The following is a 20,309-nucleotide window of genomic DNA, read 5'->3' as shown; positions in this document are numbered from 1 at the left end:
TTCCATTCCATTCCATTCCATTCCATTAGGGTTGATGCCATTCCATTCCATTCAACACCATTCTATTCCATTTGGGTTGATTCCATTCCATTCCATTCCATTCCATTCCATTACATTCGGGTTAATTCCATTCCATTCCATTCCATTCCATTCCATTTCATTCCATTCCATTCGGGATGCTTCCATTCCAGTCAAGAACATTCCATTCCATTCCATTCCATTCCTATCCATTCCTTTCCATTCCGGTTTATCCCTTTACATTCCATTACATTCCTTTCGTTTTGATTCCATTCCATTCCATTCCATTCCATTCCATTCGGTTTGATTCCATTCCATTCCATTACATTGCTTTCCATTCCATTCCATTTCATTCCATTCGGGTTGATTCCATTCCATTCCACTCCATTCCATTCTGGTCGTTTCCATTCCATTCCATTCCCTTCATTTCCATTCCATTCCATTCCATTCTGGTTGCTTCCATTCCGATCCAGAACATTCCATTCCATTCCTTTCCATTACATTCCATTCCGTTCCATTCGGGTTCATTCCATTCAATTCCATTCCATTCCATTCCATTCCATTCCATTCCATTCCACTCGGGATGTTTCCATTCCATTTCATTCTATTCCATTCCATTCCATTCCAATCCATTCCATTCTGGATGATTACATTCCATTCCATTCGTGTTGATACCATTCCATTCCACGCCATTCCATTCCATTCCTTTAGGGTTGTTGCCGTTCAATTCCATTCCATACCATTCCATTATATTTGGGTTGATTCCATTCCATTCCATTCCATTACATTCGGGTTAATTCCATTCCATTCCTTCCCATTCGATTCCATTCCATTCCATTCCATTCGGGATGCTTCCATTCCAGTCAAGAACATTCCATTACATAACATTCCATTCCATTCCATTCCGGTTGATTCCATTGCATTCCATTCCATTCCATTTCATTCCATTCGGGTTGATTCCATTCCATTCCATTCCATTACATTACATTCTGGTTGATCCTATTCGATTCCATTCGCTTCAATTCCATTCCATTCCATTCCATTCGAGTTGCTTCCATTCCAATCCAGAACATTCCATTCCATTCCTTTCCATTCTTTCCATTCCATTCTATTCGGGTTCATTCCATTCCATTCCATTCCATTCCGTTCCATTCTGGTAGAATCCATTCCGTTCCATTCCAATCCATTCCATTTCATTCCGATTGATTCCATGCCATTCCTTTCCATTCCATTCCATTCCGTTCCATTCCATTCCATTCCGATTAATTCCATTCCATTCCATTGCATTCCATTCCATTCCACTCCATTCCTCTGTGGTTGATTCCATTCCATTCCATTCCATTCCATTCCATTCCATTCCTTTCCAATCCGTTTCATTCCATTCCATTCAATTTCAATCCATTCGGGTTGATTCCATTCCATTCCATTCCATTCCATTCCATTAGGGTTGATGCCATTCCATTCCATTCAACACCATTCTATTCCATTTGGGTTGATTCCATTCCATTCCATTCCATTCCATTACATTACATTCGGGTTAATTCCATTCCATTCCATTCCATTCCATTCCATTTCATTCCATTCCATTCGGGATGCTTCCATTCCAGTCAAGAACATTCCATTCCATTCCATTCCATTCCTATCCATTCCTTTCCATTCCGGTTTATCCCTTTACATTCCATTCCATTCCTTTCGTTTTGATTCCATTCCATTCCATTCCATTCCATTCCATTCGGTTTGATTCCATTCCATTCCATTACATTGCTTTCCATTCCATTCCATTTCATTCCATTCGGGTTGATTCCATTCCATTCCACTCCATTCCATTCTGGTCGATTCCATTCCATTCCATTCCCTTCATTTCCATTCCATTCCATTCCATTCTGGTTGCTTCCATTCCGATCCAGAACATTCCATTCCATTCCTTTCCATTACATTCCATTTCGTTCCATTCGGGTTCATTCCATTCAATTCCGTTCCATTCCATTCCATTCCATTCCATTCCATTCCATTCCACTCGGGATGTTTCCATTCCATTTCATTCTATTCCATTCCATTCCATTCCAATCCATTCCATTCTGGATGATTACATTCCATTCCATTCGTGTTGATACCATTCCATTCCACGCCATTCCATTCCATTCCTTTAGGGTTGTTGCCGTTCAATTCCATTCCATACCATTCCATTATATTTGGGTTGATTCCATTCCATTCCATTCCATTCCATTCGGGTTAATTCCATTCCATTCCTTCCCATTCGATTCCATTCCATTCCATTCCATTCGGGATGCTTCCATTCCAGTCAAGAACATTCCATTACATAACATTCCATTCCATTCCATTCCGGTTGATTCCATTGCATTCCATTCCATTCCATTTCATTCCATTCGGGTTGATTCCATTCCATTCCATTCCATTACATTCCATTCTGGTTGATTCTATTCGATTCCATTCGCTTCAATTCCATTCCATTCCATTCCATTCGAGTTGCTTCCATTCCAATCCAGAACATTCCATTCCATTCCTTTCCATTCTTTCCATTCCATTCTATTCGGGTTCATTCCATTCCATTCCATTCCATTCCGTTCCATTCTGGTAGAATCCATTCCGTTCCATTCCAATCCATTCCATTTCATTCCGATTGATTCCATGCCATTCCTTTCCATTCCATTCCATTCCGTTCCATTCCATTCCATTCCGATTAATTCCATTCCATTCTATTGCATTCCATTCCATTCCACTCCATTCCTCTGTGGTTGATTGCATTCCATTCCATTCCATTCCATTCCATTCCATTCCTTTCCAATCCGTTTCATTCCATTCCATTCAATTTCAATCCATTCGGGTTGATTCCATTCCATTCCATTCCTTTCCATTATATTCCATTGCATTCCATTCCATTCGGGTTCATTCCATTCCATTCCATTCCATTCCATTCCATTCCATTCCATTCCCTTCGTGTTGAATCCATTCCGTTCCCTTCCATTCCATCCCATTCCATTCTATTCCATTCCATTCCGATACATTCCATTCCATTCCCTTCCATTCGTGTTGATTCCATTCCATGCCATGCCATTCCATTCCATTCCGGTTGATTCCATTCCATTCCATTCCATTCCGTTCCATTCCATTCCATTCCATTCCATTTCATTTCCTTCGTGTTGATTCCATTCCATTCCATTCCATTCCGTTCCCTTCCATTCCATTCCATTAGAGTTGATTCCATTCCATTCCATTCAATTCCATTCCATTCCATTCCATTCCATTCGGGTTGATTCCATTCCATTTCATTCCATTAGATTCCATTCCTTTCCATTCCATTCGTGTTAATTCCATGCCATTCCACTCCATTCCATTGCCTTCCATTCCATTCCATTCCATTCGGGTTGCTTCTATTCCATTCCAGAACATTCCATTCCATTCCATTCCGATTGATTCCATTCCATTCCATTGCATTCCATTCCATTCCACTCCATTCCATTGTGGTTGATTCCTTTCCATTCCATTCCATTCCATTCCATTCCATTCCGATTCATTCCATTCCATTCAATTTCATTCCATTCGGGTTGAATCCATTCCATTCCATTCCTTTCCATTATATTCCATTCCATTCCATTCCATTCGGGTTCATTCCATTCCATTCCATTCCATTCCATTCCATTCCATTCCCTTTTGGTTGAATAAATTCCATTCCCTTCCATTCCATTCCATTCCATTCGGGTTGATTCCATTCCATTCCATTCCATTCCATTCCATTCCGGTTGATTCCATTCCATTTCTTTCCATTCCATTCCATTCCATTCCATTCCATTCTGGTTTATTCCATTCCATTCCATTCCATTCCATTCCATTCCATTCCATTCCATTCTATTCCATTCTATCCCATTCCATTCCATTCCATTCGGGATGATTCCATTCCATTCCATTCCATTCCATACCTTTCCATTGCTGTTGATTCCATTCCATTCCATTCCATTCCATTCCACTCCATTCCATTCCATTCCGTTTGTGTTGATTCCATTCCGTTCCAATCCATACCATTCCATTCCATTCCATTCCGGTTAATTCCATTCCATTCCATTTCATTCAATTCCATTCTGGTTGATTCCATTCCATTTCTTCCTATTCCATTCCATTCCATTCTATTCCATTCCATTCCATTCTATTCGCGTTGATTCCATTCCATCCCATTCCATTCCATTCCATCCCATTCCATTCCATTCCATTCGGGTTGATTCCATTGCATTCCATTCCATTCCATACCATTTGCGTGGATTCCATTCCATTCCATTCAATTCCATTGCATTCCATTCCATTCGGGTTGATTCCTTTCCATTCCATTCCATTGCATTCCATTCCATACCATTCCATTCCATTCCACTCAGGTTGATTCCATTCCATTTCTTTCCATTCCATTCCATTCCATTCCATTCGGGTTTATTCCATTCCATTCCATTCCATTCCATTCCATTCCATTCCATTCCATTCCGTTACATTCCATTCCATTCTATGCCATTCCAATCCATTCCATTCCGTTTGATTCCATTCCATTCCATTCCATACCCTTCCATTCCTGTTGATTCCTTTCAATTCCACTCCATTCCATTCCATTCCGTTTGTGTTGATTCCATTCCGTTCCAATCCATACCATTCCATTCCATTCGGGTTGATTCCATTCCATTCCATTCCATTCCATTTCATTGCATTCTGTTTGATTCCATTCCATTCCATTACATTCCATTCTGGTTGATCCTATTCGATTCCATTCGCTTCAATTCCATTCCATTCCATTCCATTCCAATCGAGTTGCTTCCATTCCATTCCAGAACATTCCATTCCATTCCTTTCCATTCTTTCCATTCCATTCTATTCGGGTTCATTCCATTCCATTCCATTCCATTCCGTTCCATTCTGGTAGAATCCATTCCGTTCCATTCCAATCCATTCCATTCCATTCCGATTGATTCCATGCCATTCCTTTCCATTCCATTCCGTTCCATTCCATTCCATTCCGATTAATTCCATGCCATTCCATTGCATTCCATTCCATTCCACTCCATTCCTCTGTGGTTGATTCCATTCCATTCCATTCCATTCCATTCCATTCCATTCCTTTCCAATCCGTTTCATTCCATTCCATTCAATTTCAATCCATTCGGGTTGATTCCATTCCATTCCATTCCATTCCATTAGGGTTGATGCCATTCCATTCCATTCAACACCATTCTATTCCATTTGGGTTGATTCCATTCCATTCCATTCCATTCCATTCCATTACATTCGGGTTAATTCCATTCCATTCCATTCCATTCCATTCCATTTCATCCATTCCATTCGGGATGCTTCCATTCCAGTCAAGAACATTCCATTCCATTCCTATCCATTCCTTTCCATTCCGGTTTATCCCTTTACATTCCATTCCATTCCTTTCGTTTTGATTCCATTCCATTCCATTCCATTCCATTCCATTAGGTTTGATTCCATTCCATTCCATTACATTGCTTTCCATTCCATTCCATTTCATTCCATTCGGGTTGATTCCATTCCATTCCACTCCATTCCATTCTGGTCGATTCCATTCCATTCCATTCCCTTCATTTCCATTCCATTCCATTCCATTCTGGTTGCTTCCATTCCGATCCAGAACATTCCATTCCATTCCTTTCCATTACATTCCATTCCGTTCCATTCGGGTTCATTCCATTCAATTCCATTCCATTCCATTCCATTCCATTCCATTCCATTCCACTCGGGATGTTTCCATTCCATTTCATTCTATTCCATTCCATTCCATTCCAATCCATTCCATCCTGGATGATTACATTCCATTCCATTCGTGTTGATACCATTCCATTCCACGCCATTCCATTCCAATCCTTTAGGGTTGTTGCCGTTCAATTCCATTCCATACCATTCAATTATATTTGGGTTGATTCCATTCCATTCCATTCCATTACATTCGGGTTAATTCCATTCCATTCCTTCCCATTCGATTCCATTCCATTCCATTCCATTCGGGATGCTTCCATTCCAGTCAAGAACATTCCATTACATAACATTCCATTCCATTCCATTCCGGTTGATTCCATTGCATTCCATTCCATTCCATTTCATTCCATTCGGGTTGATTCCATTCCATTCCATTCCATTACATTCCATTCTGGTTGATCCTATTCGATTCCATTCGCTTCAATTCCATTCCATTCCATTCCATTCGAGTTGCTTCCATTCCAATCCAGAACATTCCATTCCATTCCTTTCCATTCTTTCCATTCCATTCTATTCGGGTTCATTCCATTCCATTCCATTCCATTCCGTTCCATTCTGGTAGAATCCATTCCGTTCCATTCCAATCCATTCCATTTCATTCCGATTGATTCCATGCCATTCCTTTCCATTCCATTCCATTCCGTTCCATTCCATTCCATTCCGATTAATTCCATTCCATTCCATTGCATTCCATTCCATTCCACTCCATTCCTCTGTGGTTGATTCCATTCCATTCCATTCCATTCCATTCCATTCCATTCCTTTCCAATCCGTTTCATTCCATTCCATTCAATTTCAATCCATTCGGGTTGATTCCATTCCATTCCATTCCATTCCATTCCAGTAGGGTTGATGCCATTCCATTCCATTCAACACCATTCTATTCCATTTGGGTTGATTCCATTCCATTCCATTCCATTCCATTACATTACATTCGGGTTAATTCCATTCCATTCCATTCCATTCGATTCCATTTCATTCCATTCCATTCGGGATGCTTCCATTCCAGTCAAGAACATTCCATTCCATTCCATTCCATTCCTATCCATTCCTTTCCATTCCGGTTTATCCCTTTACATTCCATTCCATTCCTTTCGTTTTGATTCCATTCCATTCCATTCCATTCCATTCCATTCGGTTTGATTCCATTCCATTCCATTACATTGCTTTCCATTCCATTCCATTTCATTCCATTCGGGTTGATTCCATTCCATTCCACTCCATTCCATTCTGGTCGATTCCATTCCATTCCATTCCCTTCATTTCCATTCCATTCCATTACATTCTGGTTGCTTCCATTCCGATCCAGAACATTCCATTCCATTCCTTTCCATTACATTCCATTTCGTTCCATTCGGGTTCATTCCATTCAATTCCATTCCATTCCATTCCATTCCATTCCATTCCATTCCACTCGGGATGTTTCCATTCCATTTCATTCTATTCCATTCCATTCCATTCCAATCCATTCCATTCTGGATGATTACATTCCATTCCATTCGTGTTGATACCATTCCATTCCACGCCATTCCATTCCATTCCTTTAGGGTTGTTGCCGTTCAATTCCATTCCATACCATTCCATTATATTTGGGTTGATTCCATTCCATTCCATTCCATTACATTCGGGTTAATTCCATTCCATTCCTTCCCATTCGATTCCATTCCATTCCATTCCATTCGGGATGCTTCCATTCCAGTCAAGAACATTCCATTACATAACATTCCATTCCATTCCATTCCGGTTGATTCCATTGCATTCCATTCCATTCCATTTCATTCCATTCGGGTTGATTCCATTCCATTCCATTCCATTACATTCCATTCTGGTTGATCCTATTCGATTCCATTCGCTTCAATTCCATTCCATTCCATTCCATTCGAGTTGCTTCCATTCCAATCCAGAACATTCCATTCCATTCCTTTCCATTCTTTCCATTCCATTCTATTCGGGTTCATTCCATTCCATTCCATTCCATTCCGTTCCATTCTGGTAGAATCCATTCCGTTCCATTCCAATCCATTCCATTTCATTCCGATTGATTCCATGCCATTCCTTTCCATTCCATTCCATTCCGTTCCATTCCATTCCATTCCGATTAATTCCATTCCATTCCATTGCATTCCATTCCATTCCATTCCATTCCTCTGTGGTTGATTGCATTCCATTCCATTCCATTCCATTCCATTCCATTCCTTTCCAATCCGTTTCATTCCATTCCATTCAATTTCAATCCATTCGGGTTGATTCCATTCCATTCCATTCCTTTCCATTATATTCCATTGCATTCCATTCCATTCGGGTTCATTCCATTCCATTCCATTCCATTCCATTCCATTCCATTCCATTCCATTCCCTTCGTGTTGAATCCATTCCGTTCCCTTCCATTCCATCCCATTCCATTCTATTCCATTCCATTCCGATACATTCCATTCCATTCCCTTCCATTCGTGTTGATTCCATTCCATGCCATGCCATTCCATTCCATTCCGGTTGATTCCATTCCATTCCATTCCATTCCGTTCCATTCCATTCCATTCCATTCCATTTCATTTCCTTCGTGTTGATTCCATTCCATTCCATTCCATTCCGTTCCCTTCCATTCCATTCCATTAGAGTTGATTCCATTCCATTCCATTCAATTCCATTCCATTCCATTTCATTCCATTCTCGATGATTCCATTCCATTCCATTCGGGTTGATTCCATTCCATTTCATTCCATTAGATTCCATTCCTTTCCATTCCATTCGTGTTAATTCCATGCCATTCCACTCCATTCCATTGCCTTCCATTCCATTCCATTCCATTCGGGTTGCTTCTATTCCATTCCAGAACATTCCATTGCATTCCATTCCGATTGATTCCATTCCATTCCATTGCATTCCATTCCATTCCACTCCATTCCATTGTGGTTGATTCCTTTCCATTCCATTCCATTCCATTCCTTTCCATTCCGATTCATTCCATTCCATTCAATTTCGTTCCATTCGGGTTGAATCCATTCCATTCCATTCCTTTCCATTATATTCCATTCCATTCCATTCCATTCGGGTTCATTCCATTCCATTCCATTCCATTCCATTCCATTCCCTTTTGGTTGAATAAATTCCATTCCCTTCCATTCCATTCCATTCCATTCGGGTTGATTCCATTCCATTCCATTCCATTCCATTCCATTCCGGTTGATTCCATTCCATTTCTTTCCATTCCATTCCATTCCATTCCATTCCATTCTGGTTTATTCCATTCCATTCCATTCCATTCCATTCCATTCCATTCCATTCCATTCCATTCTATTCCATTCTATCCCATTCCATTCCATTCCATTCGGGATGATTCCATTCCATTCCATTCCATTCCATACCTTTCCATTGCTGTTGATTCCATTCCATTCCATTCCATTCCATTCCACTCCATTCCATTCCATTCCGTTTGTGTTGATTCCATTCCGTTCCAATCCATACCATTCCATTCCATTCCATTCCGGTTAATTCCATTCCATTCCATTTCATTCAATTCCATTCTGGTTGATTCCATTCCATTTCTTCCTATTCCATTCCATTCCATTCTATTCCATTCCATTCCATTCTATTCGCGTTGATTCCATTCCATCCCATTCCATTCCATTCCATCCCATTCCATTCCATTCCATTCGGGTTGATTCCATTGCATTCCATTCCATTCCATACCATTTGCGTGGATTCCATTCCATTCCATTCAATTCCATTGCATTCCATTCCATTCGGGTTGATTCCTTTCCATTCCATTCCATTGCATTCCATTCCATACCATTCCATTCCATTCCACTCAGGTTGATTCCATTCCATTTCTTTCCATTCCATTCCATTCCATTCCATTCGGGTTTATTCCATTCCATTCCATTCCATTCCATTCCATTCCATTCCATTCCGTTCCATTCCATTCCATTCTATGCCATTCCAATCCATTCCATTCCGTTTGATTCCATTCCATTCCATTCCATACCATTCCATTCCTGTTGATTCCTTTCAATTCCACTCCATTCCATTCCATTCCGTTTGGGTTGATTCCATTCCGTTCCAATCCATACCATTCCATTCCATTCGGGTTGATTCCATTCCATTCCATTCCATTCCATTTCATTGCATTCTGTTTGCTTCCATTCCATTCCATTCCATTCCATTCCATTCCATTCTGGTTGATTCCATTCCATTCCATTCCATTCCATTTCATTACATTCCATTCGGGTTGATTCCATTCCATTCCATTCTATTCCATTCCATTCCATTCAATTCGCTTTGATTCCATTCCATTCGATTCCATTCCATTCGGATTGACTCCATTCCATTCCATTTCATTCCATTCTATTCCATTCCATTGCATTCCATTTCATTCCATTCGGGTAGATTCCGTTCTATTCCATTCCTATCCATACCATTCCATACCGGTTCATTCCATTCCATTCCATTCCATTCCATTCCATTCCATTCCATCCCATTCCATTTGGGTTGATTCCATTCCATTCCATTCCATTCCATTTCATTCCAATCCATTCGGTTTCATTCCATTCCATTCCATTCCATGCCATTCGGATGCTTCCATTCCAATCCAGAACATTCCATTCCGTTCCATTCAATTCCGCTTCATTCCATTCCATTCCATTCCATTCCATTCTATTCCATTCTGTTTAATTCCATTCCATTCCATTCCATTCCATTCGAGTTGATTCCATTCCATTCCATTTTATTCCATTCCATTCCATTCTATTCCATTCCATTCCATTCTATTCGCGTTGATTCCATTCCATCCCTTTCCATTCCATTCCATCCCATTCCATTCCATTCCATTCGGGTTGATTCCATTGCATTCCATTCCATTCCATTCTATTCCATTCCATTCGGGTTCTTTCCATTCCATTCCGTTCCATTCGATTCCATTCCATTCCATTCCATTCCATTCGGGATGCTTCCATTCCAGTCAAGAACATTCCATTCCATTCCATTCCATTCCATTCCATTCCATTCCATTCCGGTTGATTCCATTGCATTCCATTCCATTCCATTTCATTCCATTCGGGTTGATTCCATTCCATTACATTCCATTACATTCCATTCTGGTTGATCCTATTCGATTCCATTCGCTTCAATTCCATTCCATTCCATTCCATTCGAGTTGCTTCCATTCCATTCCAGAACATTCCATTCCATTCCTTTCCATTCTTTCCATTCCATTCTATTCGGGTTCATTCCATTCCATTCCATTCCATTCCGTTCCATTCTGGTAGAATCCATTCCGTTCCATTCCAATCCATTCCATTCCATTCCGATTGATTCCATGCCATTCCTTTCCATTCCATTCCATTCCATTCCATTCCATTCCATTCCGATTAATTCCATGCCATTCCATTGCATTCCATTCCATTCCACTCCATTCCTCTGTGGTTGATTCCATTCCATTCCATTCCATTCCATTCCATTCCATTCCATTCCTTTCCAATCCGTTTCATTCCATTCCATTCAATTTCAATCCATTCGGGTTGATTCCATTCCATTCCATTCCATTCCATTCCATTACATTCGGGTTAATTCCATTCCATTCCATTCCATTCCATTCCATTTCATTCCATTCCATTCGGGATGCTTCCATTCCAGTCAAGAACATTCCATTCCATTCCATTCCATTCCTATCGATTCCTTTCCATTCCGGTTTATCCCTTTACATTCCATTCCATTCCTTTCGTTTTGATTCCATTCCATTCCATTCCATTCCATTCCATTCGGTTTGATTCCATTCCATTCCATTACATTGCTTTCCATTCCATTCCATTTCATTCCATTCGGGTTGATTCCATTCCATTCCACTCCATTCCATTCTGGTCGATTCCATTCCATTCCATTCCCTTCATTTCCATTCCATTCCATTCCATTCTGGTTGCTTCCATTCCGATCCAGAACATTCCATTCCATTCCTTTCCATTACATTCCATTCCGTTCCATTCGGGTTCATTCCATTCAATTCCATTCCATTCCATTCCATTCCATTCCATTCCATTCCATTCCATTCCACTCGGGATGTTTCCATTCCATTTCATTCTATTCCATTCCATTCCATTCCAATCCATTCCATTCTGGATGATTACATTGCATTCCATTCGTGTTGATACCATTCCATTCCACGCCTTTCCATTCCATTCCTTTAGGGTTGTTGCCGTTCAATTCCATTCCATACCATTCCATTATATTTGGGTTGATTCCATTCCATTCCATTCCATTACATTCGGGTTAATTCCATTCCATTCCTTCCCATTCGATTCCATTCCATTCCATTCCATTCGGGATGCTTCCATTCCAGTCAAGAACATTCCATTACATAACATTCCATTCCATTCCATTCCGGTTGATTCCATTGCATTCCATTCCATTCCATTTCATTCCATTCGGGTTGATTCCATTCCATTCCATTCCACTACATTCCATTCTGGTTGATCCTATTCGATTCCATTCGCTTCAATTCCATTCCATTCCATTCCATTCGGGATGCTTCCATTCCAGTCAAGAACATTCCATTACATAACATTCCATTCCATTCCATTCCGGTTGATTCCATTCCATTCCATTCCATTACATTCCATTCTGGTTGATCCTATTCGATTCCATTCGCTTCAATTCCATTCCATTCCATTCCATTCGAGTTGCTTCCATTCCAATCCAGAACATTCCATTCCATTCCTTTCCATTCTTTCCATTCCATTCTATTCGGGTTCATTCCATTCCATTCCATTCCATTCCGTTCCATTCTGGTAGAATCCATTCCGTTCCATTCCAATCCATTCCATTTCATTCCGATTGATTCCATGCCATTCTTTTCCATTCCATTCCATTCCGTTCCATTCCTTTCCATTCCGATTAATTCCATTCCATTCCATTGCATTCCATTCCATTCCACTCCATTCCTCTGTGGTTGATTGCATTCCATTCCATTCCATTCCATTCCTTTCCAATCCGTTTCATTCCATTCCATTCAATTTCAATCCATTCGGGTTGATTCCATTCCATTCCATTCCTTTCCATTATATTCCATTGCATTCCATTCCATTCGGGTTCATTCCATTCCATTCCATTCCATTCCATTCCATTCCATTCCATTCCCTTCGTGTTGAATCCATTCCATTCCCTTCCATTCCATCCCATTCCATTCTATTCCATTCCATTCCGATACGTTCCATTCCATTCCCTTCCATTCGTGTTGATTCCATTCCATGCCATGCCATTCCATTCCATTCCGGTTGATTCCATTCCATTCCATTCCATTCCATTCCATTCCATTCCATTCCATTTCATTTCCTTCGTGTTGATTCCATTCCATTCCATTCCATTCCGTTCCCTTCCATTCCATTCCATTAGAGTTGATTCCATTCCATTCCATTCAATTCCATTCCATTCCATTTCATTCCATTCTCGATGATTCCATTCCATTCCATTCCATTCCATTCGGGTTGGTTCCATTCCATTTCATTCCATTAGATTCCATTCCTTTCCATTCCATTCGTGTTAATTCCATGCCATTCCACTCCATTCCATTGCCTTCCATTCCATTCCATTCCATTCGGGTTGCTTCTATTCCATTCCAGAACATTCCATTCCATTCCATTCCGATTGATTCCATTCCATTCCATTGCATTCCATTCCATTCCACTCCATTCCATTGTGGTTGATTCCTTTCCATTCCATTCCATTCCATTCCTTTCCATTCCGTTTCATTCCATTCCATTCAATTTCATTCCATTCGGGTTGAATCCATTCCATTCCATTCCTTTCCATTATATTCCATTCCATTCCATTCCATTCGGGTTCATTCCATTCCATTCCATTCCATTCCATTCCATTCCATTCCCTTCGGGTTGAATAAATTCCATTCCCTTCCATTCCATTCCATTCCATTCGGGTTGATTCCATTCCATTCCATTCCATTCCATTCCATTCCATTCCATTCCGGTTGATTCCATTCCATTTCTTTCCATTCCATTCCATTCCATTCCATTCCATTCCATTCCATTCTGGTTTATTCCATTCCATTCCATTCCATTCCATTCCATTCCATTCTATTCCATTCTATCCCATTCCATTCCATTCCATTCGGGATGATTCCATTCCATTCCATTGCATACCTTTCCATTGCTGTTGATTCCATTCCATTCCATTCCATTCCATTCCACTCCATTCCATTCCATTCCGTTTGTGTTGATTCCATTCCGTTCCAATCGATACCATTCCATTCCATTCCATTCCGGTTAATTCCATTCCATTCCATTTCATTCAATTCCATTCTGGTTGATTCCATTCCATTTCTTCCTATTCCATTCCATTCCATTCTATTCCATTCCATTCCATTCTATTCGCGTTGATTCCATTCCATCCCATTCCATTCCATTCCATCCCATTCCATTCCATTCCATTCGGGTTGATTCCATTGCATTCCATTCCATTCCATACCATTTGCGTGGATTCCATTCCATTCCATTCAATTCCATTGCATTCCATTCCATTCGGGTTGATTCCTTTCCATTCCATTCCATTGCATTCCATTCCATACCATTCCATTTCATTCCACTCAGGTTGATTCCATTCCATTTCTTTCCATTCCATTCCATTCCATTCCATTCCATTCCATTCCATTCGGGTTTATTCCATTCCATTCCATTCCATTCCATTCCATTCCATTCCGTTCCGTTCCATTCCATTCCATTCTATGCCATTCCAATCCATTCCATTCCGTTTGATTCCATTCCATTCCATTCCATACCATTCCATTCCTGTTGATTCCTTTCAATTCCACTCCATTCCATTCCATTCCGTTTGGGTTGATTCCATTCCGTTCCAATCCATACCATTCCATTCCATTCGGGTTGATTCCATTCCATTCCATTCCATTCCATTTCATTGCATTCTGTTTGATTCCATTCCATTCCATTCCATTCCATTCTGGTTGATTCCATTCCATTCCATTCCATTCCATTTCATTACATTCCATTCGGGTTGATTCCATTCCATTCCATTCTATTCCATTCCATTCCATTCAATTCGCTTTGATTCCATTCCATTCGATTCCATTCCATTCGGATTGACTCCATTCCATTCCATTTCATTCCATTCTATTCCATTCCATTGCATTCCATTTCATTCCATTCGGGTAGATTCCGTTCTATTCCATTCCGATCCATACCATTCCATAACGGTTCATTCCATTCCATTCCATTCCATTCCATTCCATTCCATTCCATCCCATTCCATTTGGGTTGATTCCATTCCATTCCATTCCATTCCATTTCATTCCAATCCATTCGGTTTCATTCCATTCCATTCCATTCCATGCCATTCGGTTGCTTCCATTCCAATCCAGAACATTCCATTCCGTTCCATTCAATTCCGGTTCATTCCATTCCATTCCATTCCATTCCATTCTATTCCATTCTGTTTAATTCCATTCCATTCCATTCCATTCGAGTTGATTCCATTCCATTCCATTCTATTCCATTCCATTCCATTCTATTCCATTCCATTCCATTCTATTCGCGTTGATTCCATTCCATCCCTTTCCATTCCATTCCATCCCATTCCATTCCATTCCATTCCATTCCATTCCATTCCATTCCATTCCATTCGGGTTGATTCCATTGCATTCCATTCCATTCCATTCTATTCCATTCCATTCGGGTTCATTCCATTCCATTCCGTTCCATTCGATTCCATTCCATTCCATTCCATTCGGGATGCTTCCATTCCAGTCAAGAACATTCCATTCCATTCCATTCCATTCCATTCCATTCCGGTTGATTCCATTGCATTCCATTCCATTCCATTTCATTCCATTCGGGTTGATTCCATTCCATTACATTCCATTACATTCCATTCTGGTTGATCCTATTCGATTCCATTCGCTTCAATTCCATTCCATTCCATTCCATTCGAGTTGCTTCCATTCCATTCCAGAACATTCCATTCCATTCCTTTCCATTCTTTCCATTCCATTCTATTCGGGTTCATTCCATTCCATTCCATTCCATTCCGTTCCATTCTGGTAGAATCCATTCCGTTCCATTCCAATCCATTCCATTCCATTCCGATTGATTCCATGCCATTCCTTTCCATTCCATTCCGTTCCATTCCATTCCATTCCGATTAATTCCATGCCATTCCATTGCATTCCATTCCATTCCACTCCATTCCTCTGTGGTTGATTCCATTCCATTCCATTCCATTCCTTTCCAATCCGTTTCATTCCATTCCATTCAATTTCAATCCATTCGGGTTGATTCCATTCCATTCCATTCCATTCCATTACATTCGGGTTAATTCCATTCCATTCCATTCCATTCCATTCCATTTCATTCCATTCCATTCGGGATGCTTCCATTCCAGTCAAGAACATTCCATTCCATTCCATTCCATTCCTATCCATTCCTTTCCATTCCGGTTTATCCCTTTACATTCCATTCCATTCCTTTCGTTTTGATTCCATTCCATTCCATTCCATTCCATTCCATTCGGTTTGATTCCATTCCATTCCATTACATTGCTTTCCATTCCATTCCATTTCATTCCATTCGGGTTGATTCCATTCCATTCCACTCCATTCCATTCTGGTCGATTCCATTCCATTCCATTCCCTTCATTTCCATTCCATTCCATTCCATTCTGGTTGCTTCCATTCCGATCCAGAACATTCCATTCCATTCCTTTCCATTACATTCCATTCCGTTCCATTCGGGTTCATTCCATTCAATTCCATTCCATTCAATTCCATTCCAATCCATTCCATTCCATTCCATTCCATTCCATTCCATTCCACTCGGGATGTTTCCATTCCATTTCATTCTATTCCATTCCATTCCATTCCAATCCATTCCATTCTGGATGATTACATTGCATTCCATTCGTGTTGATACCATTCCATTCCACGCCTTTCCATTCCATTCCTTTAGGGTTGTTGCCGTTCAATTCCATTCCATACCATTCCATTATATTTGGGTTGATTCCATTCCATTCCATTCCATTACATTCGGGTTAATTCCATTCCATTCCTTCCCATTCGATTCCATTCCATTCCATTCCATTCGGGATGCTTCCATTCCAGTCAAGAACATTCCATTACATAACATTCCATTCCATTCCATTCCGGTTGATTCCATTGCATTCCATTCCATTCCATTTCATTCCATTCGGGTTGATTCCATTCCATTCCATTCCACTACATTCCATTCTGGTTGATCCTATTCGATTCCATTCGCTTCAATTCCATTCCATTCCATTCCATTCGGGATGCTTCCATTCCAGTCAAGAACATTCCATTACATAACATTCCATTCCATTCCATTCCGGTTGATTCCATTCCATTCCATTCCATTACATTCCATTCTGGTTGATCCTATTCGATTCCATTCGCTTCAATTCCATTCCATTCCATTCCATTCGAGTTGCTTCCATTCCAATCCAGAACATTCCATTCCATTCCTTTCCATTCTTTCCATTCCATTCTATTCGGGTTCATTCCATTCCATTCCATTCCGTTCCATTCTGGTAGAATCCATTCCGTTCCATTCCAATCCATTCCATTTCATTCCGATTGATTCCATGCCATTCCTTTCCATTCCATTCCATTCCGTTCCATTCCTTTCCATTCCGATTAATTCCATTCCATTCCATTGCATTCCATTCCATTCCACTCCATTCCTCTGTGGTTGATTGCATTGCATTCCATTCCATTCCATTCCATTCCATTCCTTTCCAATCCGTTTCATTCCATTCCATTCAATTTCAATCCATTCGGGTTGATTCCATTCCATTCCATTCCTTTCCATTATATTCCATTGCATTCCATTCCATTCGGGTTCATTCCATTCCATTCCATTCCATTCCATTCCATTCCATTCCATTCCCTTCGTGTTGAATCCATTCCATTCCCTTCCATTCCATCCCATTCCATTCTATTCCATTCCATTCCGATACATTCCATTCCATTCCCTTCCATTCGTGTTGATTCCATTCCATGCCATGCCATTCCATTCCATTCCGGTTGATTCCATTCCATTCCATTCCATTCCATTCCATTCCATTCCATTTCATTTCCTTCGTGTTGATTCCATTCCATTCCATTCCATTCCGTTCCCTTCCATTCCATTCCATTAGAGTTGATTCCATTCCATTCCATTCAATTCCATTCCATTCCATTTCATTCCATTCTCGATGATTCCATTCCATTCCATTCCATTCCATTCGGGTTGGTTCCATTCCATTTCATTCCATTAGATTCCATTCCTTTCCATTCCATTCGTGTTAATTCCATGCCATTCCACTCCATTCCATTGCCTTCCATTCCATTCCATTCCATTCGGGTTGCTTCTATTCCATTCCAGAACATTCCATTCCATTCCATTCCGATTGATTCCATTCCATTCCATTGCATTCCATTCCATTCCACTCCATTCCATTGTGGTTGATTCCTTTCCATTCCATTCCATTCCATTCCTTTCCATTCCGTTTCATTCCATTCCATTCAATTTCATTCCATTCGGGTTGAATCCATTCCATTCCATTCCTTTCCATGATATTCCATTCCATTCCATTCCATTCGGGTTCATTCCATTCCATTCCATTCCATTCCATTCCATTCCATTCCCTTCGGGTGGAATAAATTCCATTCCCTTCCATTCCATTCCATTCCATTCGGGTTGATTCCATTCCATTCCATTCCATTCCATTCCATTCCATTCCATTCCGGTTGATTCCATTCCATTTCTTTCCATTCCATTCCATTCCATTCCATTCCATTCCATTCTGGTTTATTCCATACCATTCCATTCCATTCCATTCCATTCTATACCATTCTATCCCATTCCATTCCATTCCATTCGGGATGATTCCATTCCATTCCATTGCATACCTTTCCATTGCTGTTGATTCCATTCCATTCCATTCCATTCCATTCCACTCCATTCCATTCCATTCCGTTTGTGTTGATTCCATTCCGTTCCAATCCATACCATTCCATTCCATTCCATTCCGGTTAATTCCATTCCATTCCATTTCATTCAATTCCATTCTGGTTGATTCCATTCCATTTCTTCCTATTCCATTCCATTCCATTCTATTCCATTCCATTCCATTCTATTCGCGTTGATTCCATTCCATCCCATTCCATTCCATTCCATCCCATTCCATTCCATTCCATTCGGTTTGATTCCATTGCATTCCATTCCATTCCATACCATTTGCGTGGATTCCATTCCATTCCATTCAATTCCATTGCATTCCATTCCATTCGGGTTGATTCCTTTCCATTCCATTCCATTGCATTCCATTCCATACCATTCCATTCCATTCCACTCAGGTTGATTCCATTCCATTTCTTTCCATTCCATTCCATTCCATTCCATTCCATTCCATTCGGGTTTATTCCATTCCACTCCATTCCATTCCATTCCATTCCATTCCATTCCATCCGTTCCATTCCATTCCATTCTATGCCATTCCAATCCATTCCATTCCGTTTGATTCCATTCCATTCCATTCCATACCATTCCATTCCTGTTGATTCCTTTCAATTCCACTCCATTCCATTCCATTCCGTTTGGGTTGATTCCATTCCGTTCCAATCCATACCATTCCATTCCATTCGGGTTGATTCCATTCCATTCCATTCCATTCCATTTCATTGCATTCTGTTTGATTCCATTCCATTCCATTCCATTCCATTCCATTCCATTCTGGTTGATTCCATTCCATTCCATTCCATTCCATTTCATTACATTCCATTCGGGTTGATTCCATTCCATTCCATTCTATTCCATTCCATTCCATTCAATTCGCTTTGATTCCATTCCATTCGATTCCATTCCATTCGGATTGACTCCATTCCATTCCATTTCATTCCATTCTATTCCATTCCATTGCATTCCATTTCATTCCATTCGGGTAGATTCCGTTCTCTTCCATTCCTATCCATACCATTCCATAACGGTTCATTCCATTCCATTCCATTCCATTCCATTCCATCCCATTCCATTTGGGTTGATTCCATTCCATTCCATTCCATTCCATTTCATTCCAATCCATTCGGTTTCATTCCGTTCCATTCCATTCCATGCCATTCGGTTGCTTCCATTCCAATCCAGAACATTCCATTCCGTTCCATTCAATTCCGGTTCATTCCATTCCATTCCATTCCATTCCATTCCATTCTATTCCATTCTGTTTAATTCCATTCCATTCCATTCCATTCGAGTTGATTCCATTCCATTCCATTCTATTCCATTCCATTCCATTCTATTCCATTCCATTCCATTCTATTCGCGTTGATTCCATTCCATCCCTTTCCATTCCATTCCATCCCATTCCATTCCATTCCATTCCATTCCATTCGGGTTGATTCCATTGCATTCCATTCCATTCCATTCTATTCCATTCCATTCGGGTTCATTCCATTCCATTCCGTTCCATTTGATTCCATTCCATTCCATTCCATTCGGGATTCTTCCATTCCAGTC

This window comes from Pan paniscus, chromosome 18, assembly GCF_029289425.2.
Source record: "Pan paniscus chromosome 18, NHGRI_mPanPan1-v2.0_pri, whole genome shotgun sequence".
Taxonomy (NCBI): Eukaryota; Metazoa; Chordata; class Mammalia; order Primates; family Hominidae; genus Pan; species Pan paniscus.
This window is presented reverse-complemented; position numbering follows the sequence as displayed.